Source organism: Mirounga angustirostris, unplaced genomic scaffold (genome assembly GCF_029215605.1).
Source record: "Mirounga angustirostris isolate CCGP_5_RB_7025 unplaced genomic scaffold, mMirAng1.0.hap1 SCAF_11, whole genome shotgun sequence".
In the NCBI taxonomy this organism is placed as follows: Eukaryota; Metazoa; Chordata; class Mammalia; order Carnivora; family Phocidae; genus Mirounga; species Mirounga angustirostris.
Genome location: NW_026991719.1, coordinates 111,024,018 through 111,048,881, shown reverse-complemented (window position 1 = coordinate 111,048,881; position 24,864 = coordinate 111,024,018). Strand labels below are relative to the sequence as shown.

At 53.8% G+C, this 24,864-nt stretch overlaps 1 long non-coding RNA gene across 1 annotated transcript; it reads right to left on the bottom strand.

Annotated features, from left to right (window-relative positions):
* Positions 1-8,026: 8,026 nt before the first annotated feature.
* Positions 8,027-16,291, bottom strand: LOC135361970 (uncharacterized). The gene is made up of 2 exons (XR_010406264.1): positions 15,186-16,291; positions 8,027-13,207 (listed from the first exon to the last, which is right to left on the bottom strand). It is a non-coding gene; the product is annotated as an uncharacterized LOC135361970 (long non-coding RNA).
* Between the last annotated feature and the right edge of the window lie 8,573 nt (positions 16,292-24,864).

Sequence of the window (24,864 nt, the reverse complement as noted above, 5' to 3'; positions counted from 1 at the left end):
TGAAAGGTTTCTGTAACTGTACTATGTCTAGGAAAATGAGCAGGCAAAAGTATTTTGCCTATGTTTGTTTGATTGATTGACTGCCTCACATTGATCTGTGCTCAGCTCACTAGAGAAGAGTCCATCCAAAGGAACAAAGTGCTTTTTATGGCAATTTTGCTTTCAGAGAGAAGTTATAGTCTTAGAGACTGTACTTGATGCTAATAAAACTTTTTTAAAAAAGATTTATTTATTTATTTATTTATCAGAGAGAGAGAGCACAAGCAGGGGGAGCACCAGGCAGAGGGAGAGGCAGGCTCCCTGCTGAGCAAGAAGCCTAATGGGGGACTCAACCTAGGCCCCCAGATCATGACCGGAGTGGAAGGCAGACACTTTTTTTTTTTTTAAAGGTTTTATTTATTTATTTGACACAGCGAGAGAGGGAACACAAGTAGGGGGAGTGGGAGAGGGAGAAGCAGGCTTCCTGCGGAGCAGGAAGCCCGATGCGGGGCTCGATCCCAGGACCCCGGGATCATGACCTGAGCCGAAGGCAGATGCTTAATGACTGAGCCACCCAGGCGCCCCTGGAAGGCAGACATTTAACCGACTAAGCCACCCAGGCACTCCAGAACTTCTGTTCCTAGACAGATGTATGTTTTCTTTTTCAAAAAAAGTATTCATTTATTTATTTGAGAAAACTCTCAAGCATGGTGGGGGGGAGGGAATCTCAAGCAGGCTGCGCGCCCAGCGCTAAGCCCAAGCGGGGCTCGATCGCACAACCCCCGAGATCTTGACCCAAGCTGAAACCAAAAGTGAGACGCTTACCCGACTGAGCCAACCAGGCCCCCCCCCCCCAGATGTATGTTTTCTTTTTTTTTTTCTTTCTTTCTTTTTTTTTTTAAAGATTTTATTTATTTATTTGAAAGAGAGAGAATGAGAGAGAGCACATGAGAGGGGGGAGGGTCAGAGGCAGAAGCAGACTCCCTGCCGAGCAGGGAGCCCGATGCGGGACTCGATCCCGGGACTCCAGGATCATGACCTGAGCCGAAGGCAGCCGCCCAACCAACTGAGCCACCCAGGCGCCCGATGTATGTTTTCTTTAGAAAGATTCCTTACAATTATAAATGTATCCATAATGCACAGGCGGTGTGTCCACGTACCCTTCCGCTAAACGGTCTCTGGTATCCCTCGGAGCACAGACCCCGTTACACACATCAGGGAGCCCCTTCGTCCCCTTTCCTTCCAGCTGTCTCAGACTTGGGGTAGAGAGAAGGGGAGGCGGGCAGCCAATTGAAAAGTGGGAAAGAGAGGTGGGTCACCCCTTCCTGGTTTCATTTTCACTTCTTGTTGCTCCCCAGGAAGACAGAGGAAGGGTGGGCATTGTGTGCCCTTTTCCGGAGCCTTTGGGAAGGATGCAGCATCTTCCCTGGACGTTTGGTGCTGGTTCTCCAGGCACTGGACAGGCGACGCTGTCAAACCCCATAAGAAGGATTCTTTTCAGAAGAGGGTCTGAGCCCCTAGACAAACCAGAAGGCAGGAGGCTCTTAAGGAGGATGGGTGTGGACATGGCCAGTCCTGTGCAGGGGGTGCCCAGGATCGACTTCTGGGGTCAATTTCCTTTTCCTTCACCCCTTTCTGTCTCCCTCTCCTGTCTTTCTGTCTCTACCAGCCACTGCCCTTTTGGGTGTCTTATGTGTGCTTCGGATTTCCGAAGACACAAATGGAGCCCTCCACATGGACACTGAAGCGCATCCCCCCAGTAACTTTGTGGGGGGGGACGTCCGTCCAGTACGATCGATGGTGGAGGCTCTGTGAGGAGGCCTCTCTAACCTCCAAGCCCCCCACCCCACCCCGCCCCACCGCCTCTGCCCCATGAGTACGGCCCTCAGTGGGTTTGCGGTCAGAGTGGCCACCGCGCGTGTCACTGCCCGGGACCGGCCTCCGCCGAGGGCCAGGCGCCCCTGGGCGATGCGCGGTAGGCGGTGCGGGCCGCTCTGGGGCGTCCCGAGGGCCCCCTGCTGCGCCGGGCCGGGGACCGTCCGCGCCGCCTGGCACCACAGGGTACCTTGCCACAGGCCTCCGCGCCGCGCGTCCCGTCGCTCGAGGGGAGGGCAGTGGGACTCGTCCCAAGCGGCGCGGCACCCGGTGCGCGAAGCCGCCCCTCCGGGGAGCCCGGAGGCCGAGCCAGATCGCGCGCGGCGAGGGGACAGGCCCGGGGAGGAGGTGACCGGACGTGCAGGGCTGCAGCGGTCCCGCTTCACCGGCGGGCGGCCGGAGGGGCGGGGAGGAGCGGGCGCCCCCAGCCGCGGGCAGGCGGGTGCGGGGGGTGCGGGGGTGGCGCAGGGCCGTCCCCGCCCGGCAGGGGGCGCAGGCACGGGCGTGCCCGGCGCGGCGCTCGGGTCCCCGGTCGTTACCCGCCGGGCCCGCAGGCTGGCCGCGTCCCCACAGCGCCTCCCCTCGGCCTCGGCCCGCTTCTCCACGCCCCACGTCCTCACTCGCGTGCCCACTTCCCCGAGGGCCTGTCGCGCCCGCAGCCTCCCGGGGGGGCGGGGGGGCTCTGTCCGGGGAGCCGGCGCCCCAGTCCTGCTGAGCCAGGCTGGGGCCTTCAGTCCCGCACCGTGTCCGCAGCCGCCGCCCGCCCGGCTTTACCCCTCCCCGCCCAGGGGCCCGGCCATGCACACTTCGGGGGGCAGTGCGAAGAGCCGTTACCTTCAGGAGGCCCTGAAGGTGTGACGTTCCCCTGTTAAAACGCCGTGTGCTCTGATTTTTTAAAAATATGAAATAGAACCAAGACACAATGCGGTAGTGTCTCCATGATATTCCCATGAGCGTCGGAATTAAAAAAAACCCACCAAAACCAGTATCCTAAACTTCCCCACCCCGCTCGTGGCCCGTTCTTCCTGTCTTTCACCAGGGTAGCAACTAGGTTTTCCAGGGGGACACAGCCGGTGTCTCCTCAAATGCCTAGGGACAGGAGTCTCCGTTCCCGGGGGGACCCACTTGTATCTGCATCTCCGGTCCCTGGCTTTTGTTTCAGGTTAAAGGTGGACGAGATGTGACCTGCTGTGGGATCTCACCACCTCCCAGGCTGTGCGAGCTGCCGCATTCCACGTTACCATGCATGGAATCCCCTGTCCGGTGTAACTAACCTAAAAATGCCGTTTGGGCAAGAAAAACATATCAAACCAAAAGGGATGAAAACTCAGCTTTTATTGTCGTAGCTGAAACAAGGGAGGTGTATGTTACTTGAAATCAATTTTTTGTTGTTGTTTTGCATTTTCAAAAAGTGTGGGTAGGCATAAGCAGGTAAGACCCATGCTTTTTTAGCAAGGGCCAGCTCCACCCTGCTGTGTGGCTCAGGTCAGCATCCACAGCCACCTGGACAGATCCACATCATTCCTGTGCCTCCCCACCTGCCTCCCCAGTAGAAAGTACAGAACATTTTTGGTGGGCACTTTCGAGCTGTCACTTGTCTTCTTCTCATCACTCGGTGTGGGTGTGCTGGGTTCGACTTCAGAGTTTTCTTTCTCCATGACTGGCCAGTGCCCCAGGTGGGCACAACGGAGGAAGCCTGAAAAAGATGATGAAACTCAAGTGGATTCCGTGGCCCCAGGAGCCTCTTCCCCCTGCCACCTCCCCGCCACACACACTTGTTTCCAGCGTAGTCCTAAGAGATGGCTTAGGGCGCCTGGGTGGCTCAGTTGGTTAAGCGACTGCCTTCAGCTCAGGTCATGGTCCTGGAGTCCTGGGATCGAGTTCCACGTCGGGCTCCCAGCTCGGCGGGGAGCCTGCTTCTCCCTCTGACCCTCTCCCCTCTCATGCTGTTTCTCTCTCTCTCTCTCTCTCTCTCTCAAATAAATAAATAAATAAATAAATAAATAAATAAATAAAATCTTAAAAAAAAAAAGAGATGGCTTAGGACTCGTTCCCCCCATCAGTCAAGAAAGGTTAAAGACAAAGGCATTTCAAGAAGGAAAAGATCTAAGGCTGGGAACTAGGTGCTGACGGATCCGTTGAAGGCCTGGAGAGGCTGTCTGTGAGTGTTATGACCAATCGTGTTCGAAGACTGCACTCACCCCGATAGCTGACCATGAGCCCCACACCGCTGATACCTCACCAGGACCCCCAGAGTGCCCTGCCTCCCAAAGCTTTGGGCAGTATTTTTTGAATCTGACCCAGTGCCAAGGTTGGGGGCAGGTACTTTCTGTGTTCTGTTATTGACTCAGTAGAGAAATTAAGGCACTGCTCAGGCTACACAGAGCTGGGAGCAGAAGTAAAAAGGCCGGATCTAGAGGCCCTGCTCCTCCCCACTTCTCTACAGACCGTCTCTGTGCCAGTCTGAGCAAATGATAGTCCTGTAACCTCCCCTTCTATCCAGTAGGTCTGGGGTTCATCAGGTGGGTTAGTGTGGTAACAGTCCCAAACCATATTACAGATGGATGGCTTACCTCAGACACCACTCAGGTTTCTGTAGAGAAAGGTCCAGAAGAGAGACCGAGGAGTGAGGAAAAATTCTTTCTCTCCTTGTCTTCTTGTTCCCTGAGCCCTAAGGCCTGATTGGCTAAGCCCCAGAGGTGTCGTGGTGACTCACAATGGCTCTCAGAACCTTGGGGCCACGTGCAAGATCCGAAGCTGGACGTTATCACCTGGGTTACCTCTGGCTCAGGGCTGACAACAGTGAGTGGGTGAGCAATGCTAGAGGAGGGACGGCTATTATCCTCATTCATGTGACACTTGAAACAGTTGAAGTCAATGAGAGCCAGGTCACAGTCTTTTTCTTGAGAGGCAGGGAAGGCCCACTCCCCCCACTTTCCTCCCACCCCCTCTAGAGCCATGTCAAGACATTCAGATACTGTGTTCAGGGTCTAAAAGACCTCAGAAAGGGATAAGACCTATTATCAGTGTCCATTATCATGTCACCAAAAGAAAGTAGCAAAACTGCCTTTCTCTAAAGGGATTTCCTCCTTAGAAAAACCAAAGCCATCACCCAGGAAGTAGATCAGGAAAGGTCAGTTGATAAAAGTTAAACACACACATACAATAAATTTTGCATACAATTCCTCTAGGAAATAGAATAGAAGTAAACGTCCAATTCTCATTAGTCACAAGCATGGTGAAACACCTACAAATATAATTAACTTTTATTTTTTTTTAATTTATTTTATTATTATTATTTTTAAAGATTTTATTTATTTATTCATGAGAGACAGAGAGAGAGAGGCAGAGGGAGAAGCAGGCTCCCAAGGAGCAGAGAGCCCGATGCGGGACTTGATCCCAGGACCCTGGGATCATGACCTGAGCCGAAGGCAGACGCTTAACCATCTGAGCCACCCAGGCGCCCAAATATAATTAACTTTTAAAGAAACCTAGGGAAAATATACATGAACCTTTTTATGCACTTCCTGTTTGGACACTAAAATAATATTTTAAATTATTTTTTCGGGGTGAGGAAGGAAGACGAATCTTTGAAATGATATCAATTCTCCTCTAAATCTATGATTTCAGTGCAATCCCAATCAGAAATCACAACAGGGTTTTGAGTGTAGATTTGGAACTAGATGACTGGGTTATACAATTACCTTGAAGAGAAACTATGAGGGACTTTCCCAGGGGAGAGCTTGTCATACTATCTATTTTTTTTTTAAGATTTTATTTATTTATTTGACAGAGAGAGACACAGCGAGAGAGGGAACACAAGCAGGGGGAGTGGGAGAGGGAGAAGCAGGTTCTCCGCCGAGCAGGGAGCCCGACGCGGGGCTCGATCCCAGGACCCCGGCATCATGACCTGAGCCGAAGGCAGATGCTTAAAGACTGAGCCACCCAGGCGCCCCTTGTCATACTATCTATTAAAACAAACTCTAGGGGCGCCTGGGTGGCTCAGTTGGTTAACCGACTGCCTTCGGCTCAGGTCATGATCCTGGAGTCCCGGGATCGAGTCCCGCATCGGGCTCCCTGCTCGGCGGGGAGTCTGCTTCTCCCTCTGACCCTCCTCTCTCTCATGCTCTCTGTCTCTCACTCTCTCTCTCTCAAATAAATAAATAAAATCTTTAAAAAATAATAATAATAAAAAAATAAAAAAAACAAACAAACTCTATCAGGTTAGCAGTTGAAACAGGAATTGATATACATGTCCATGGAACAAAATAGAGATTCTAGAAATATCTTCATATATACGTGGGGATCAAATAAGCGATAAAGCTGGCATTTCATAGCAGATACCATCTCAAGGCAGTCATCTTATGACTAAGTTGGGGTGTGTGTGTTCATGTGCACACGCATGTGCAAGTAGATGGACGTGCGGAGGGACTTCTGGGGCACCTGTTACTTCTCCTATAAGTAATTCTCGATTCCATCAACTTTTACAGGTTTTTTTTTTTCAGTTGTGCTTCTTCCTGGTGCCATCTGTGGTGTCAGCCAGGCATGGAGGAAGGGCACTCTGAAGCGGGTCCCGGCAGGCCCAACCCAAGCATCAGGAAGAAGGCAGACGAATACCTAAAACCCACGTTGGCCTCTCAAAACTGCTGAGCTTTTTACTGGGGAGGCAACTGGGGAGGCATAGAAATGATGAGGATCTGAGGGAGTGGCTGTGGACCCTGACGCAGAAGACACCAGGGTGGAAGTGGCTTTTGCCAAAAAAGCCACGTGACCTACTCACCCACGATCCTGGGGGACTATGAAAAATCCAAGAAAATGGTGTGGATCAACAAATCCTTCCCCTGAGGGCACCATTAAAATAGAAGCTGTGTTCACTTCTTTGGCTTTGGTGTGTGATTTGTTGACATGCTCTCTGTCCCTCTGACTCCGCGTCGTGTGACCCAAAGGCCACAAACAGGTGAAGGCTGGCTCTTCACCCTTAGAGAAGGTTTACTAACATGATTGCGTCTGGGGGGGGGGGCGGGGAGGTTTGGAATTGAGAGGGGTCCTCTTGGGAGAGGATGGAAAAACTACTGAGTTTCCGAGTCGAAAATGCCTTACACCTCAAATTTACTAAGGGGATGGGTCTTCAAGGAGGCCACTGGGATGCCTCGACTGGTCTCCCTCCAAGTTTGGGAGAGACAGTGGGAAGACATCAGAATCACAAATACAGTTGAAAAGAGAGTGACTGGGGGGTGTGTGGGTGGCTCAGGGCTATGATCCCAGGGTCCTGGGATGGAGCCCCACTGTGGGCTCCCTGCTCAGCAGAGAGCCTGCTTCTCCATCTCCCTCCACCCCTCCCCCTGCTTGTGCGCTCTCTGGATGTCTCTCTGAAATAAATAAATAAAATCTTTAAAAAAAAAAAAAAAGGTGGGAGGAAGGATTGTGGGACGTTCTCTACGTGGAGGTCATATATCAGGGAAATGCAGGGGATCGAGATCCAGAGATGAGGTCTCCAAAGTAGCCATGAAAGACCCCACCCAAAGGAGAAAAAGTCAGATTTAAACAGCTGCGAAAATCCATCCAGATAAAGGAGATGCGCGTCATGACCCAGACCTCTTGTTCCTCCCCGCGCTCAACAGACCCTTGGGGACAAATGGTTGCAAAAGGGGAGGGAGGGAGATGCGGGCTGAGTCTCAGCGGGAGGATCATGCCACACCACACCTTGTTCCCTTTTCCTACTGCAGACTTCAGCCCAGGCCAGGCCTGAGCTGGGGGAAGGGTGAGGCAAAGACACGGAAAATAGATTAGAGTTGTGGTTATCACCTTGGACGGGACACTGACCTTGTGGAATACTAAGCTCACTGAAGATGTTCTATTACCTGATAGTGATCAAAAAAATCATGAGGTTGACCCTGGGGTTGGTGATGGGGAACAGAGAAGAAGGAGCCCAGCAGAATGAGTGAGAAAAAATCCTCAGGCAGAGAGTCATGGGTGATTGTAGTCAGCAGCCTTGTGGGTGTAGAGGTGGGACCTGGCTTCTAAGGGCAAGAATCAAAATACATTAAGTCGGTGTCAGAATCTTTCTGGCCTTGTCTGCTCCTTAACTATGTCAATATTCTACCCACTGTGTAAAATTTTCAATGAACTATAATTAGATTTCTTCTCTAGAGCTGATCACGTATTAAACGGGTTTTTTTTTTTAAAGATTCATTTATTTCAGAGAGAGAGAGAACCCCAAGCAGGCTCCCCGCTGAGCGCAGAGCAGGACTCAGGGCTCAGTCCCACGACCCGGAGATCATGACCAGAGCCAAAATCAAGAGTCGGACACTTAAGTGACTGACCCACCCAGGTGCCCTGATCACGTATTAAATGTTTAACCAATTAGGGACGCCTGGGTGGCTCAGTAGGTTAAGCGTCTGCCTTCAGCTCAGGTCATGATCTCAGGGTCCTGGGATTGAGCCCCACATGGGGCTCCGTGCTCAGCGGGGAGCCTGCTTCTCCCTCTGCCTGCCGCTCCCCCTGCTTGTGCTCTCTCCCTCTCTCTCTCCTTCTCACACACACACACACACACACAAATAAGTAAATAAAATCTTAAAAAAAAAAAAGTTTAACCAATTAGCATTTATAATTGAAATCTGGTTTTAGGAGCCCCAGTCCCAGAAAATTTTGAGAGAAGTTTACAGATGTCTAAGGAATGTTTGCGTTGTAGACATTAAAATCTTCTCCCCAGGGAGAAGAGAGCAAGACTTTTGTTGTCTGTTCTGCCTATAGATATGTGCTGCCAGGCAATGGGACGTGGGTCTCTCCCTGGGATTTCATAAGGATCTTGGGCTGCGGGCGTGAGCGGCTCAGTTCTTGCCGCCCAGTCGGGGGGGCCCCAGCTGCAACGTCTCCGGTCCTGCGGGAGGGGACCCTCAGCATGCGGAGTGCAACGCACCTCCCCTCCCGGTCTCCCACGGCAGCTGCAACTGTATTTATAAATATCCCCATTAGTACCCTCTCTGTGTTAAGGAATGGGCCGCCCCTCAGGCTGCTCCTCCTTCCCACTATGCTCATCCAGGATCACACCCAACACAACATCCTCGTCATGTGCGCCTCTTGCCCCAGGGGTTCTCAGAAATGCTGCTCTGGGTGACTCTAGTTCATCGCCAACACGGTCTCCGGTGGCCACAGAAGGCCTTCTCCAGGTTGGCGGGAGTCCAGCTGTGGATCTTGGCTGTGGTTTGGATTAGGCTTTCAATGCCCGGCTCCACTGTTTCTCGTTCTTTCCCCAGTCATTGACTACTGGCAAGATGCCTTGGAGCTATCAGAACTTCAGGCTGCACTTTGGGGGCATCATGAAAATGACTGGGGACCCCTAGTGACCTGGAGGACCCCAGCTGCTTGCCCTCTGAATTAACTTTAGTAGAGTTGTTCCCTTTAAAAAAGATCCAGTAAAATCCCTGTTTACAGTAAGACAGACTCTGGGAGCTTGGAAAGAACTTTCCTTAAATGGGGCATGACCCTCTGAGACAAAACCCAAGAAGGGCTTCAGACCATGACCACCCCAGGGGCGCTCAAAGCAGCTTTGAGAGGGGGAAGTCTCTTTAGCGTCTCACTGCGTATCTGTTAGGGATCCCCATCACCTCCCATCTGTGTCATGGGCCCATATGCACTGGTCACAAATTTAAATTATAGAGCCATAGTTCCCAAAGTCTTTCAGGGAGGACTAGCGTTATGAGATATGAGTACGTGTTCTATAAACAAAGTAATCCCTTGAGCAGGATGTCTGGGGAACTCTACACCGTGCTATCTCCTTCAATGGGTAATGCACAATGTCCATCAGTACTGAAGTCTCCAAGAAGTCTTCTTTTTTTTAAAAAAAGATTTTATTTATGTATTTGAGAGAGCGCGTGCTCGTGTGCCCAAGCGGGGGGAGGGACAGAGGCAGAGGGAGAAGCAGACTCCCCGCCAAGCGGAGCCCGACTCTACTCCGGACTCATCTGATCCCAGAACCCTGAGATCATGACCTGAGCCGAAAGCAGATGCTTAACCAACTGAGCCACCCAGGCGCCCCTCCAAGAAGGCTTCTTTACTCCTCTGTCTCTCCTCCTACTTTTCCTCTTCCTCTTCTTTCCCCTTCCCCATTCCTCTCCTCCACTCCCTCCGACTCATACTCCTCTTCCTCCCCAAGAAGGTATCTGGATACAGAGAGAGCTTACACGGAATGATCGAAGAAAAAAAGGACCGACCTGTCCCCTTTGGTCCCTCCTCCTCCTCGGTGTTTGAACGTTGGCCGTTGTATTACTGATTCTGGCTGGCTGTGGGCATGGCCACATCAGATGCTGGTGTGGCTCCCAATAAGGGGAGTTGCACAACTTGGGCCTTCTTCCTCCCTATCCCGGGCCTCTTCTGGCCGACCAAGACTCTTTTTTTTTTTTTTTTTTAAGTTTTTATTTATTGGGTGCCTGGGTGGCTCAGATGGTTAAGCGTCTGCCTTCAGCTCAGGTCATGATCCCAGGGTCCTGGGATCGAGTCCCGCATCGGGCTCCCTGCTCAGCAGGGAGCCTGCTTCTCCCTCTGCCTCTCTCTCTCTCTCTGTCTCTTATGAATAAATAAATAAAATCTTAAAAAAAAGATTTTATTTATTTATTTGGACAGAGAGAGAGACACAGCGAGAGAGGGAACACAAGCAGGGGGAGTGGGAGAGGGAGAAGCAGGCTTCCCGCGGAGCAGGGAGCCCGATGCGGGGCTCGATTCCCAGGACCCCGGGATCATGACCTGAGCCCAAGGCAGACGCTTAACGACTGAGCCACCCAGGCACCCTGACCAAGACTCTTCTTAACATCTCTACAGAGACTTTCTGAGACCTGCAGCGGGGACTCGCTCATGCTACAAATGAGCATCATCTCAGGGCCACTCTGCTAAGTGCCAGGCTGGCATTTCTGACCTCCTTTTGCCTCCTTCTGTTGGTGTGGGGCACTGACAGGACGTCTCCCTCCCAGAGCTCCAGGTAGAATGTGGGACAGGTGACATTCTGCTCTGGGATTTCCAACCTGTCTTGAATCTCTGTTCATGTTTGCTGTCCTGATAGTCTCCCCTTCCCTTCCAAGTCTCTCAACACGGAACCTTTTCTCTCCAGTGCCACTGCATACAATTATACAGGTGTGTGTCCCTGGGGACAAGCTCCTGGGAGAGACTGGAGGTTGAAGAGGGATGTGACAGGAGCCACAAAGCCACCAGGAGTGGAATCAGGCAGATCTGGGAAGGCTAAGGGCTTGGGTGAGGCAACCGGGTAGGGGTGTGGGTCAAGCAGGTCTAAAACCCTGCCAAGCATCTACTGGGGGAGCTCCTGAGGGGAAGGGGACCAAAATCCAGAGGCAATGAGCAGAACAGGGAGAGAAGCAGCATCCACAGCACTAAGCTTGCCAAGAAGAGAGCAAATTTTCCATATATTTAAAATATTTCAAAACTTGGGACACCTGGGTGGCTCAGTTGGTGAAGCGTCTGCCTTTGGCCCAGGTCATGATCCCAGCTCAGGGTCCTGGGATCGAGTCCCGCATAGGGCTCCTTGCTCAGCAGGGAGCCTGCTTCTCCCTCTGCTTGGGCTCTCTCCCTGTGTGTCAAATAAATAAATAAAATCTTAAAATAAAATATTTCAAAACTTAAAAGTTGGGGGATGAATAAAAAATAAATGTGGGGAGCCAAGCTAAAGACAAAGCACTGTCCTCAGGGTGGCAAATTCTCACGGGCGTATAGCTGAACATTTTTTTTTTTTAAAGATTTTATTTATTGGGACGCCTGGGTGGCTCAGTCGGTTAAGCGTCTGCCTTTGGCTCAGGTCATGATCCCAGGATCCTGGGGATCGAGTCCTGCATCGGGCTCCCTGCTCCGCGGGGAGCCTGCTTCTCCCTCTGCCTATGCACCTCTCTGTCTCTCATGAATGGATAAATAAAATCTTTTTTGATTTGATTTTATTTTATTTGACACACACACACAGAGATAGCGAGAGCAGGAACACAGGCAGGGGGAGTGGGAGAGGGAGAAGCAGGCTCCTGGCCGAGCAGGGAGCCCGATGCGGGGCTCGATCCCAGGACCCTGAGATCATGATCTGAGCCGAAGGCAGACGCTTAACGACTGAGCCACACAGGTGCCCCTGGCTGAACATTTCTGAAACTGCCTTACATGTGTACTGGTTGAACAAATTCAGTTTATGGATGCCGGATGGTGGGAGCCACTGTTGGTGAGTGCAGTTATAGTTAAGCAAGAAGGGAAGGCTAGAATGACCCACGTGGTAATGGATCAGAGCTGGAGATGCGGGTAAGAAGTCATATTTATCTTAGCAGACACAGATGGATAGATGTAGAAATATTTACAGGTAGACATATACAAGTTATGTTAGTTTCCTATTGCTGCTGTAACAAATTATCACAAACTTAGTGGCTTAAAATAATAACTTTTTTTTCCCCTCTTAGCCTTCTGGAGGTGAGAAATCTAAACTCAAGTTGTTAGAGGGTGACATTCCTTCTGGAGGCTTCAGGCAAGAATCCATTTCCTTGCCTCTTTCAGTTTCTGGAGGCTGCCTACATTCTTGGCTTCATGACCCCTTCCTGGCATCACACCACCTACTGGCTTCCATAGTAATATCTCCCACTACTAACTCTGCTCCTCCTGTCTCTCTCTTAAAAGGATTCGTGGTGAGTTCAGGGACTGGAGGGGTGGTGATCGAGGAAGACACAGGACCATGAGAGGCAGTAACAAGCTTTGTTTGGGCAGCACAAGGTCAGGGTTGTCTGAGAGGGGAACTCCCTCCCCGCAAGAGACCTTCCAGAGACAGAGGCATGGGCGCCAGCCCCCAGATGGGGAATAGGGCAAGGATATTGGCAGGGAAGAAGGGGGAATGAGAGAGGAAATGTTTGTGTTTAGGTAATGACACTGAGCAGCTTGGTGGGGAGCCCCCAGGTCAGACAGTTCCAAAGGGTAGCAGCAGTCTGGGGTCGTTTATGTACCCCAGTATTTGACTTACCTGCGGTTTGCAGATGATGGGTGAGGTTTTATGGAGTATGTAGATAGGTAGGCTCCAAATGGCTTTGAAAATTTGTTTTTGGGACTATTTAAAACAACTGAATGTATGAGAGTTTCAGTTTGACATCAGTGGGCTTTGGGTTAACGGTCCTAGCCTGCTATGAAGAAGTAAACAGCATTAGGCGGTCATCATGAGGAGCCACCCACTGCTGAGGACAAGACAAAATGAGAAAGAAGGAACAGCAGTGGTTACCAGAGGCCATACTCAGCTCCCTTAACTTGCTTGCTTTCTGCCAAAGCCATAAAGCAGCAGATCCTAATTTTGTTGGTAGTTATGAGAAGCTGATGAAAACCATGGACTCACTTCCTAGAAAAAATACACACACACATCCAATTTAAATAGTTCACAGAATGTTCTTGAACATCCACGGACCCTCTAGAACTGTGCTGCCCAATATGATAGTCCCATGTGGCAGTTTCAGTTTAATTAATATTAAAAATTCAGTTTCTCATTCATACTAGCCACATTTCAAGTGTTCCATAGACATAATTGCAGTAAGTTCTATTGGACAGCTTGGCTTTAATATTTCATGGGCACAAGGCTAACAGCCCCATCCCTTAAATGAACCCCTATACATCTGGTGGCCTGAAACCCCAATCCCAGTCTAATATGGGCTGTCTTCTGTTTCTCTAGATACACAGGCCACAGAGGAAATGGGGAGCAATACTGACAACTCTGGTGAGTCACCCTGAAAGTCCATGTGGCTCTGAGTCACCCTTGGTCACCTGCAGCCACGGGCATCTTAGGTAGTTAGAGCCTTGCTTCCAAAGGCTACAGATCCACAACCCTCCATTCTTCTCCACTCAAGGGCTGTGTACTTCAGCCGACACCAGCCTGACCCTCGTCCTGCGATGGCATGTCAAGTGGCTTTCTCATGAGAACGATACACTGCCTCAGGGCGGGCCACCAGCTATCTGGTCCGCATGAGTAACCAAGGACACTGATCACATTCATGGCACTGTGTCCACGTGCTGTTCGAAGTCTCCCGCATATGGCAGGTCACGTAGCCCTCACCCAGAGCGAGGACGTGGGGACTAGTATGATGCCCTGAGTACAGAGGAGGGGACCGAGGTTGGAGGCTCAGGGACACTGAATGACTTGTCCCAGGTCACACAGTAAATGCCAGAGGGAAATGGTGAGAAGGTTGGAATGAACAGATCTCTGCAACGCTCATGTCTCAAATCATCCAAATGTTCTTAGTGCAATGTCTGAGGTCACAGACATGGTCACACGCAGGTCTCAATATCATTGCCCACGTTATGCTACAGATCCTCTCTCTGTATTTGCCCAGATACCTCATGAACCTGTCCTCTTCCCTGCAGTGGCACAAGTTAAAAAATACTCATAATCTTCCTACCTAGTCATCCCAAATGTACATTGTGACCTTATCATCCTTTATCTTGACAGTAACCTGAACTTTAGCAGCAGACCCACCCACGTGCGATAACCTGCTCGCTTTGTGACCCTGACACCCAGTGCTTCTGTCTGTAACATGAAAATAATCATAGCATCGATTCCATAAAATTTCCTGTGGTGGATCCAACTGCGTGGAAGCCAAGGGCTGTGCCTGGCCTGGCACAGAGGAAGCGCTCAAGCAAGGTTACTGCTCCCCACCACTCGATCCTAGAAAGCTTCCACGTCCCCCCCAACCCCACCCCAGGCATCGAACCCCCCTCCCTGGATGGCATCCGGGAACCCAGCCCCTTGGGCTGTGGAACCGCCCTGACCATGCTCAGCCTCGCAGTTGGCCGCCCTCCCCAGATGGGCCCCAACCCTCCACCACGTCCAGCAGGGCCCTGATTGTCCCGCCGTCCCTCCACCCGCCCTTCCGCAGGGACCCTCACTGCACCCCGGGGCTCCCGGCTTCTCCCCAGATCGGCCCGAGCGAGCCCGCGCTCCCACGGCCCCCGGATAAAGAGGGTGTGTGCAAAGCGGGCACTCGGGGAAAGGCGAGGAGGGACACGTCGCGGGAACTTCTAAAAGCCGGTTACAAATCGGCCGCCCGGGGCGCGGGCACGGCCCCTGCGCGCTCCCCACGGGATGTCCCGGCGCCCCGACGGGCGCTCCGGGCCCCGGACAACCCCGGGAAGGCCCGGCCGGGGCGCAGGGAGCGGCAGTGGGGACCCGGCCGGACAGGGGCCCGCCGCCCGGCGCTCGTCCACGCGCTCGCCGCCGGATCAGGGCTGGCGGCAGCCGGTTGGCGTAGCCCTAGCGCGATGGGAGCCCCGCCGCCCGCGTCCGCGCCCCAGGGACGGCCACGCCCTCTGGCCGCTCCGGGACTCACCGCCTCGGCGCCCACGGCTTTCCCAGGCTCCCCGGGGCAGCTGCGCAGGACGCAGGCGCGCGGCCGCCCTGAGGACTACATTTCCCGGCAGGCTCCGACGCACGCGCCCCGCCGTCTGGGCCCGAGAGCATGCTGACGTGGGAGGGACCGCCGCTTCCTTGGCCTCCTAGGGGCCTCCTGCAGCCTTGGAAGCGTTCCCGTTTCCGGTCTTCAGCGCTTCCAGAGCCCAGGGGCTTGGGTGGGACGTCCCCGGTTCCTGATCCCAGCAAGGGCTTCTCTTCCATCCGCCCCAGAGTAACCCGAGTGCTGGGGGCCTCCTTTAACTCTTTTATTCCTGGGTCACCGATTCTCCAGCCTCTCAGTGCAGGAAGAATTTCTTGGGAGGCCCTGGTAAAACTTCAGATTTGGGGGCCCCTCCCCGATAACCCTGACGCACCGCATCTCGCATGAGCTGGAGAATTCACATTTTTTTTTTTTAAGATTTCATTTATAAGAGCGGGAAAGCACGAGCACAAGCGGGGGTGGGGAGGGGTGGGCCTTGGGCGGGAAGGGCAGAAGGAGAGGGAGAAGCAGACTCTCACTGACCAGGGTAGCCCCACGGGGCTCCAACCCAGGACCCTGGGATTATGACCCGAGCCAAGCAGCCCCCCCCCACCCCCCGAGAATTGGCATTTTATTTATTTGAGAGAGAACAAAAGGGACGGGCAGAGAGAGAGGGAGAAGCAGACTCCCTACCGAGCAGGGAGCCCCTCTCGGGACTCAATCCCGGGACGTCGGGACCACGACCCCAGCCCAAGGCAGAGGCTGAACCGACTGAGCCACCCAGGCGGCCTGAGAACTCGCATTTTAATAAGCTTTCCTGGGCGGGGCGCCTGAGTGGCTCAGTCCTTAAGCGTCTGCCTTCGGCTAAGGTCATTATCCTGGAGGCCTGGGATCGAGCCCCACATCGGGCCCCCTGCTCCGCGGGAAGCCTGCTTCTCCCTCTCCCACTCCCCCTGCTTGTATTCCTTCTCTCGCTGTGTCTCTCTGTCAAATAAATAAAATATTAAAAAAAAGCTTTCCTGGCCTTATGACTCTGGTATTGTTCTCGCGGGTCACACTGGCCTTGAGCTACCTTTCTAGTTTCCTTCTTGAAGACCCGAGCTTCGGCCTCGCGCCACCCCGTGCGCTCCTCTCCGCCCTCGGCCACCAGCAGAGGGCCCGCGGGTGTTTGGGTTCCCCCCGCGGCCCGCCTCTTGTCTTCCAAGTGGCCCCGCCGCTGGGGTCACGTTTCCCCTCCCGGGTGCGTTGGCGCCAGGCCAGAGACGATGCTGTCCCTGGGGAGACGTCGTCCTCACACTGGTCCCCAGCTGGTGCCGTTGGTGTTGGGACACCAGGCTTTAGTGCTGGGACTTCCCTGGTGGGAGCAGGACAGAGAGGAGAGAGCCGCCTGCGACTGTGCCTCCCAACCCCGGGCGCAGCGGGTCGAGGGGCAGTCGCCCCACCGCCCCGAACGCGCAGAGGCCACGGCCCTGGAGACAGCGCCCCCGGGCTGGGGTTGGGCTGCTGCGCGGGGACCCGGAGCCCGGGGCACGCCGATCCCGCTGTTTGGGGTTGCCCGGGGCGCCTGCGACGGCCGCCCCAGCTGGTTTCGGGGTCGAGAGATCTAGGAACGCGACCCTGGCGTCCGGCCCAGGCTCCCAGGAGCGAAAAGGCTCCGGACGAGACACCCCAGGAGTTAGTGCGCCTGTCGCCAGGCGCTGGCCCGCCTCCCCACCTCCGGGGCGCAGCCTGGTGGCCTCCCGCCTGCTCTTGGGGCTTTGGCCGCTGGGCCCCGGGGAAGCGTCGGGCGGCGCCCGGAGCTTTGCCAGCGCTCGGTGGCTTCGGCCTGAGATGCGCACCCTGGAGCGGGTCCTAGGGCTGTTGGTGTCCGAGCGGTTCCCGGCCCGCCCGTGCCAGGGGACCCACAGCCCGGTGCAGAGGCGGCTGGCGCAGAGCTGCGAAGAAGCCGTGCCTCTTGCGGCGTCTGCGCGGACAGCGTGCGGGGTGAGGGCGCAGGCCAGAGAGACGGCGAGAGCGGGCTTTTATCTGGTCTGGCTTGGGCCGGAACACGGAGGCAGCGCGGGCTCCGGTCCCCGTTCGGGTTTTCGGCATCGCCCTGAGCCGACCTGACTTGGCCAGTGCCCTTCTGTACCTTGGTCTGGAACTTGGAGCGTCCGGGTTTTCCGCGGGCGCAGAGCGAGCGGCAGGGGCGCCTGTCCCCACCGGGGGGCGCTGTGGCGGCGGCCGGCGGCCGCGTGCGCGCGCCCTGGAGCCGCGGGTTCCGCTCCCGGCTCCGCCCGCTGCCGCTCCCGGCGGGACTTGGGGCCGCTTCCTGGCCGCCCGTGGGCCTCCCGTCGCCGCGGCGCAGAGGCTCCCGGGCGGCCTGGAGTGCGAGGGGGCAGCAGCGTGTACGTGTGGCGACCCTGCCGGGCGTCGGGGCCGCTGCTTCAGACTCGGCTGGCCTGCGTGGTGGCCGCGCCCGGAGTGCCCGCGACTCGCGAGGCTGAGGCGGGAGGGTGGCGGGGCCGCCGTGCGCCGTGCTGGTCGCGGCGCGGGCTGCGTTCGCAAGTTCGCCGTCCCCTGGCGAAGCTCCCAGAAGCGGGAGGCCGCCCGGGTCGGAAGCGGAGCGGGTCCAGACTGGCGTGGGGCCCGGCCGTGGGCTCGTGCCCGTGCAGAGCCTGTGCCTGCAGCCTGCGCGACAGACGGACACCGTCTCTAAAGCAACGGGCGCTTCGCTGTGCCTCTGTCTGGGTCAGCGGCCCGGCCTCGTGCGCGCAGCTGGGTCTCCGTTAAGGGTGCGGCCCGAGGAACTGTCTGGCCCCGAGGCTCTGAGGTCAGGCTCCCCGGGCCCCCCAGGCTAGCCCACCTAGCGGTGAGGCATGGGGGCGACCGGCAAAGGGGGGCAGGGAAAGAGGGAGGGCAGAACTTCAGGAGATCTGTGCGGGAAAGGTGTGCAGTGGGAAGGGGGACCCCCGCGCCCCCCACAGACGGTCACATACTCACATTTTCGCTCAGACCCCTGTAGTTTAAGCCATTCTTTTTCTCTTGTGGTGTCCAGAGTGACTGACCATGCTCTTCTGTGGACTCTGCCTTCAGATCCTTGTAGTAATTTCCCTTGCCTTGTTGGGCCCTTTTATGATGGTGAGTGATGGCCCGCTGATTTCAGGTCACAAACAATGGGCTGAGAACCAAAATGCCTTTAAAGCAGCCTTTGCTTCAGGGAACAGCATGCAAGTCGCTGAGCTTCAAGCTGGAGCCCGGTGACACTCAGGGAAGCCCCCGCTGCATTAGCCACGAAGCCTCAGCTCCAGAAGAACCCACAAGCAGTAAAGGATGCAGGTGAGGAACAGAATGGGCGGGTGGGAGGGGAGGAGGGCTTCGGAATGGCCTCCCTGACACCAGCCCGGAGAACATAGCTGCGAACAAGAGGGAGTTTCTGAAGTCAGTTTCTGGAAGGACCTCAGAAATAGTGGTTTGGATTTTTCTGGAGGAGGATGAATTTCTTAGTAGTGTGCCTCTTTTGAATTAAACTTTTAATTTTGACATTATTATAGATGGACATGCAATTGGAAAAATGGACGGGTATCCTTTACCCTTTAGGTAGTTTCACCATTGGTAACATCTTGCACAAACGATACTACAATCCAGGATATTGACATGAATACAGTCTGGCTGGAGAACAGTTCATCCCTGCAAGAATCCCCCCCGGTCGCTCTTTTAGAGACTCAAACCCAACCCGCCTCCTCCTGCCCATCCAGCTCTTTTATCCAGTCCCTGATCTCTGGCGCCTGGCAACCACGTATCTGTTTCCCTTTTTTTTTTTTTTAAAAGTAGGCTCCATGCCCAGGAGCCCAGCGCAGGGCCTGACACCACGACCCTAAGATCAAGACCTGAGCTCCTATCAAGAGTTGGGCACTCAACCGACTGAGTCACCCGGGTGCCCCGGTCTGCTCTCCCTTCATATAGTTCTGTCATTTCAAGAATGTTTTATAATTGGAATCCTATCATCTGTAACCTTTTGAGAATGGCTCCCCCCACCCCCCTTTCAGCGTAATTCCCTGGAGACTTTTGCAAGTCATTCTGTGTAACAATATTTGTTTCTTTTTATGTTTGTATAGATAGACTGCGCTTTGCTGAAACAGTCCCCCAGTGAAGGACATCTGGGTTGTTCCTAGCCATTGGCTATTACAAAGAAGGTGGTATGAACATGTAATTGCTATTTTTATGATCGATGCTTTATCCGATAATTCTGACATCTAATTAATTTGGGAGTTAGAGGCACTTGATTGTCCTTTCTCATTCAGGTTGAGAATTTCCTGGTTCTTTGTATGAAGGATGATTTTCCATTGTGTCCTGGACATTTTGGGTATTATGTTAGGAGCCATTGGTTCTATTCAAACTTTGTATTTTAGCAAGCAGTCCTCCTGTGTGGTTTGGCCTGCAGGTCCTGGGCTACTCTTGAGGGCTGTGGTTGTAAGGACGAGATGATTTTCAGAGCCTCTGTGGTGCTTTTCTTTTTTTTTAAGTAATCTCTTCACCCGGTGTGGGGCTCGAACTCATGACCCAGGGATGAAGAGTTGCATGCTTCGCTGACTGAGCCAGCCAGGCGCCCCTATGTGGTGCAATTTTGGTATGCTTGGTTTATGCTGCTGCTGGGACTTCCACGTGTGCCTGTGGATCTTGCTTGAGGAAATAGAAGAAACCCATCCAGGCCAGCCTCCCTCATGATTCTCGGTGGGGGAAGGGGTCCCCCTGCCTTCAGAAAAAGCAATGTTTCCAGTGTTGGGAGCTTTGGGAGACAGGATGCCCTCTGCCAGTGGAAGGTGGGGAGCATTGTGGGCCAAGCCCTTGTTGGGGCCCGATTCTCTGTGCTGGTGCCTCCCGGCAGCAGAGCGTCTCGGGGTGGACATTTTCGGGCCCAGCGGTGAAGGAGAGGGTTGCTGGGCAGGCTCTCTGTTGCGGTGGGATTGCCCCTTGCTGGTGTCCCTTGGCTTCGGGGTGCCTGTCTGGGAGTGGGGAATCTCAGGCTAGGTTGAAAAGGAGAGTGTTTCCTGGGCTGGGTGCTGGCTGTGATGGCATGTCCCTCGCTCATGCCCCAGTCACAAGGTATCTCTGTGTCCGGAGAGAGCCTCGGACATGGTGGGGAATAGAGTCCTCTTCGAGGTTGGTGGAGGGCCAGCTGGATGATAGGAGGCTTGGGGCCCTGCAAGCCAGCGGGGAAGAGAGCTGTTATTCCTTGCCTGTGTCCCCATCATTTCAGACATTACTAACCCCCAGTTGCCTCCTCTTTAGAGTATGTAGCCCTGAGGAGCAAGGGCCAGGTTTGGGGGAAGGCATACCATGTGGTAATAATCCATAGGACGCTACAGAGTAGGGATGCTGCTGTCATTGGGATTTCTCTCCCCTTCATCATTATCTGTCCTCTGACTTCTCTCCCCCCCGCCAGGGGGCCACGGGAGACAGGATGATGGAACCAGGTGGTATGGAAGATGCTACTGTGTCCCCCCCCCCCCCCGTGCCCTTCCTCCTTGCTGTGGGCTCCTCTCCTAGGGGCTCTTCCTGCCACCTGCAGAGGGTTCTTTTGCTTGAGATCATTGACATGTCTCACCCCCACCCTCCACATTTTCCTCCCGCCAACATCTCAAATGTGGCCCCGCTCCCCTTCTCCCCCATGAAACCTGTTCTCAGCAAGCCCATATTTGCCCCTTTTGTGAAAATGAGTAATGGGAAGCCTCACTAAAACGGAGTCCGGAGGCTTTGGCAGAGGGACCTCTCAGCCCCTTCGACTCTCCGTCAATTGCAAACCTAACAGAAACAGCCGGACTTGACCATACATGGACTTGAACTTGCACATGGATACCACTCTAGTACTCCAGCCAGAGGAAGAGATACTCTCCTTATTCCCCCACCCCACAACAGCTCAGGCATCATACTCGGAACCCCCAGTTTACTCCAGTGGACTTTTAGTTTATCACAGCCTTCCCAATTTACCCCTTTTCTCCTTAAAAAAGCCTACCTCTCGGGTCGCCTGGATGGCTCATTCGGTTAAGCGTCTGCCTTCGGCCCAGGTCATGATCCTAGGCTCCTGGGATCGAGTCCTGCATCGGGCTCCTTGCTCAGCAGGGGGCCTGCTTCTCCCTTTGCCTGTCCTGCTCTCTGTCTGTCTCTCTGACAAAGAAAAGAAAAATCTTAAGAAAAAAGCCTACCTCTCCTTTGTTCCCCAGACCTGCCTATGGCTTTACCACAGCTTGTGTGCCCTGGATCGCAATTCTCTGCTATTCCCAAATAAACCCAACTGTCGCTGGTAACATAACCGGCAGTTTTTATCTTTAAGGTTAGCACTCTATTCCATGGCTCTGCTAACAGGCATCCCTTGATCTCCCGTCGCCTTGTCTGGGAGCAGCTCCACATCGGCCACGTGGCGCAGTAGCCTTGCTCTCAAGCCTCAGCTGGAAGAGCTGAAGTAAGGGAGGCTGCACCATAGTGGACGCCCTATGGCAGGTGGAAGGAGTAGAATCCAGTGATAGCCCCCCCGCCCCGAATCCACCTCAGATACTGTGCCTGCTCTAAGTTGTTTTTGTTTGTTTTTTTAAGATTTTATTTATTGGGCACCTGGCTGGCTCAGTCAATTAAGTGTCTGCCTTGGGCTCAGGTCGTGATCCCAGGGTTCTGGGATTGAGTCCTGTGTCAGGCTCTTTGCTCAGCAGGGAGCCTGCTTCTCCCTCTGCCTCCCTCTGATTTCATTTATTTATTTGACAGAGAGAGAACACAAGCAGGGGGAGTGGAGAAGCAGGCTCCCCACTGAGCAGGGAGCCCTATGTGGGGCTCGATCTCAGGTCCCAGAGATCACGGCCTGAGCTGAAGGCAGACATTTAACCGAATGAGCCACCCAGGCGCCCCTCTAAGTTTTTTTCCTTTAAGATTTTATTTATTTATTTGACAGAGTGAGAGAGGGAACACAAGCAGGGGGAGTGGGAGAGGGAGAAGCAGGCTTCCTGAGGAGCAGGGAGCCCAATGCGGGGCGATCCCAGGACCCTGGGATCACAACCTGAGCCAAAGGCAGACACTTACTGACTGAGCCACCCAGGCGCCCCTCCCTCTAAGTTTTTGACTCCTCAAAATTTCAAGGTACTTTTTTTAAAAATTCTCTTATATATCTATTCTCCATTAGTATCGTTAGACCCTTCCCTAATGACAAAAATTTCAGGGGAACTGGCTCAGTGTTCCAGCTTATCAGCTGTCCTGTCATTTGGGAAGGAGGGTCTGTGTGCTCAGGGATTTTCATCAAGCATTCCTTATCATTTTGGAAATTGGGAACCAAGGACTATATCCAAAATAGGAGATTGTCTAAATAAAGTACGATGCGTCAGCGCGATGAACTATTACGCAGAAATGTAAAACAGCGCCCCTAAAATATGGCAAAAAGCTAATCGCTGGATTTTGGTGGAGGGGATACAATGTGCATTGCCCAATGTTTCCAGCTTTTCTGTATGTAGCAGAGTCCTCGTGAGAAAGAGCTGGGGAAAGTCTTAACAAAAATCATGGTGCATGCTCACCCAGGGATGCAAAAAAAGGGGGGAGAGGGAACCCCATAAAACAAGACCCATGTGCCTTTCGATCCGAAGCGCACTGAAGCACAGGGAGGAAGGAATAACCCTTCCGTTTGCTTGCATGCATCAAGTACAGGAAGTGAGTCACAGCTGTGAAAACATCGTCACCAATTCTGCAGAGGGGTCACAGCCCCTGTTTCCTTTGCCCGGGACGGTCTCCACCGTCTCCACGTCACTCTCCGGCCGCTGTGCCGCCCCAAGTCGAGCCCAGCCCCTTCGGGGGGCGCCAGAGACAGACAGGAGTCGGGCCCCCCTCCTCCGGGCGCCGGGCTCGTCGGAGTCTGGCTGTGGACGGCGGAGGCAGGGTCTGTTACCGCTCGTGGCGGGGCCCCTGCCGCTCGGGGTGTGCCTTCTTCACTTCATCTTCCCCTGGACCCCAGATCCCTTCCTGGCTACCCATCTTTTTTCTTTTTTTTCTTTTTCCTCTCCTTCTGGAGTTTCCCAGTCACATGTAGTTCTATTGTATATCGACGCATAAGAACTAGGCTCTTTTTTATCCTATTAAACCCAGGTTTCAGGGTGTCACCCCCCTCCACACTGTAACCTCCCCCAGGCGGATCTGCCCGGCTCATCAAACCGCTGTTGCGCTTCCTTTTTTTTTTTTTTATTTTATTTTAAAGATTTTTATTTATTTATTTGACAGAGAGAGAGACAGGGAGAGAGGGAACACAAGCAGGGGGAGTGGGAGAGGGAGAAGCAGGCCTCCCGCTGAGCAGGGAGCCCGATGCGGGGCCGGATCCCAGGACCCTGGGATCATGACCTGAGCCGAAGGCAGACACTCAACGACTGAGCCACCCAGGCGCCCCGCTGTTGCGCTTCCTTGAGGCATTGTGCCTTGAGCCCAGGACAGTGAGCAGCCCTGGACACTCGGGGGGCACTAGAAAGGCACCCCAAGGGGAGCCCTCGCCCAGCCCCCAGTCTTGCGCCCCTGCTGGCAAACGTCCCAGGCGGAGCTCTTGTCTGCTGCTTGCATGAGTTGGTGCACAGAACATCACAGGTAAAACACTCGGCACAAAAAAATAAACCCCAAATAAAATGAAATCTAAAGCACTCAGCGCAGAGCCTGGTGCACACGTGCGTGTGTGCCGACTGGGGGCAGATAAAGCTGGCCCAGCTCCTTCCTTCTATGTCCCTGCTCCTGGGGTCAGTGTGAGGTACCACTGGCAAGACCTTCGGGGAATCACCTGCCGTGGGAAGTCAGGATTGACGACCTCCCATTCTCTCCTGGTGGTATTTCAAACAGCAGGTCCAAGCCCCTTCCTCCAGGATCCCATGAGGTCACTGCATGGGTGTTTTGTTTTGGGAGACAAATTGTTCTCAGAGACTGACGAATGTATTTTTCAAAAAAAGATTTTATTTATGTATTCGCCAGAGAGAGAGAGGGTGTGCATGAGCAGGGAGAGCGGTAGGCAGAGGGGGAAGCAGGCTCCCCACTGAGCAAGGAGCCTGATGTGGGACATGATCCCAGGACTCTGGGATCATGACTGGAGCCAAAGGCAGACGCTCAACCAACTGAGCCACCCAGGCGCCCCTGAACAATGTATTCAACACAGGTTTGCTTAGGGATTTCATAAGCCAGTAGCATACAGGATAATATATTTCAGTAGCCTAATACAGAAACATCACAATCCCAATCGATCACACTAGTGTTCCAGGGAAGGGAGATGAAAAGAACAAAGTCCAGATTTCGTTGAGGTGTACCATTATATGAGTTGGTACTAGGGAGAGATGACTTAGCCAATGGAGAGCTGACCCCCAGCTACCAGCGCAAAAGTAGAAGTCCCCTGTTGCTAGAGCAGGTTGCTAGGGAACCAGTGGTGCCACCCGTGTTGCTAGGCAAGAAGATGGCCTTCCCAGGGCCAGTGCATGGCTTTCATCACTGTTGGAAAAAAGAGATGTCGTTACTGTGGCAGTAGCTAATTGCCCCCAAAGTCTTTGGAGAACTGTTTAGATCAGCAATGTGTGGCCTTGTCCAGACCAAACACTCTTGGATAGTCCTCCCAAACTCTTGGTATTTATAGTCAAAATGTCCCCTTACATGGATATGT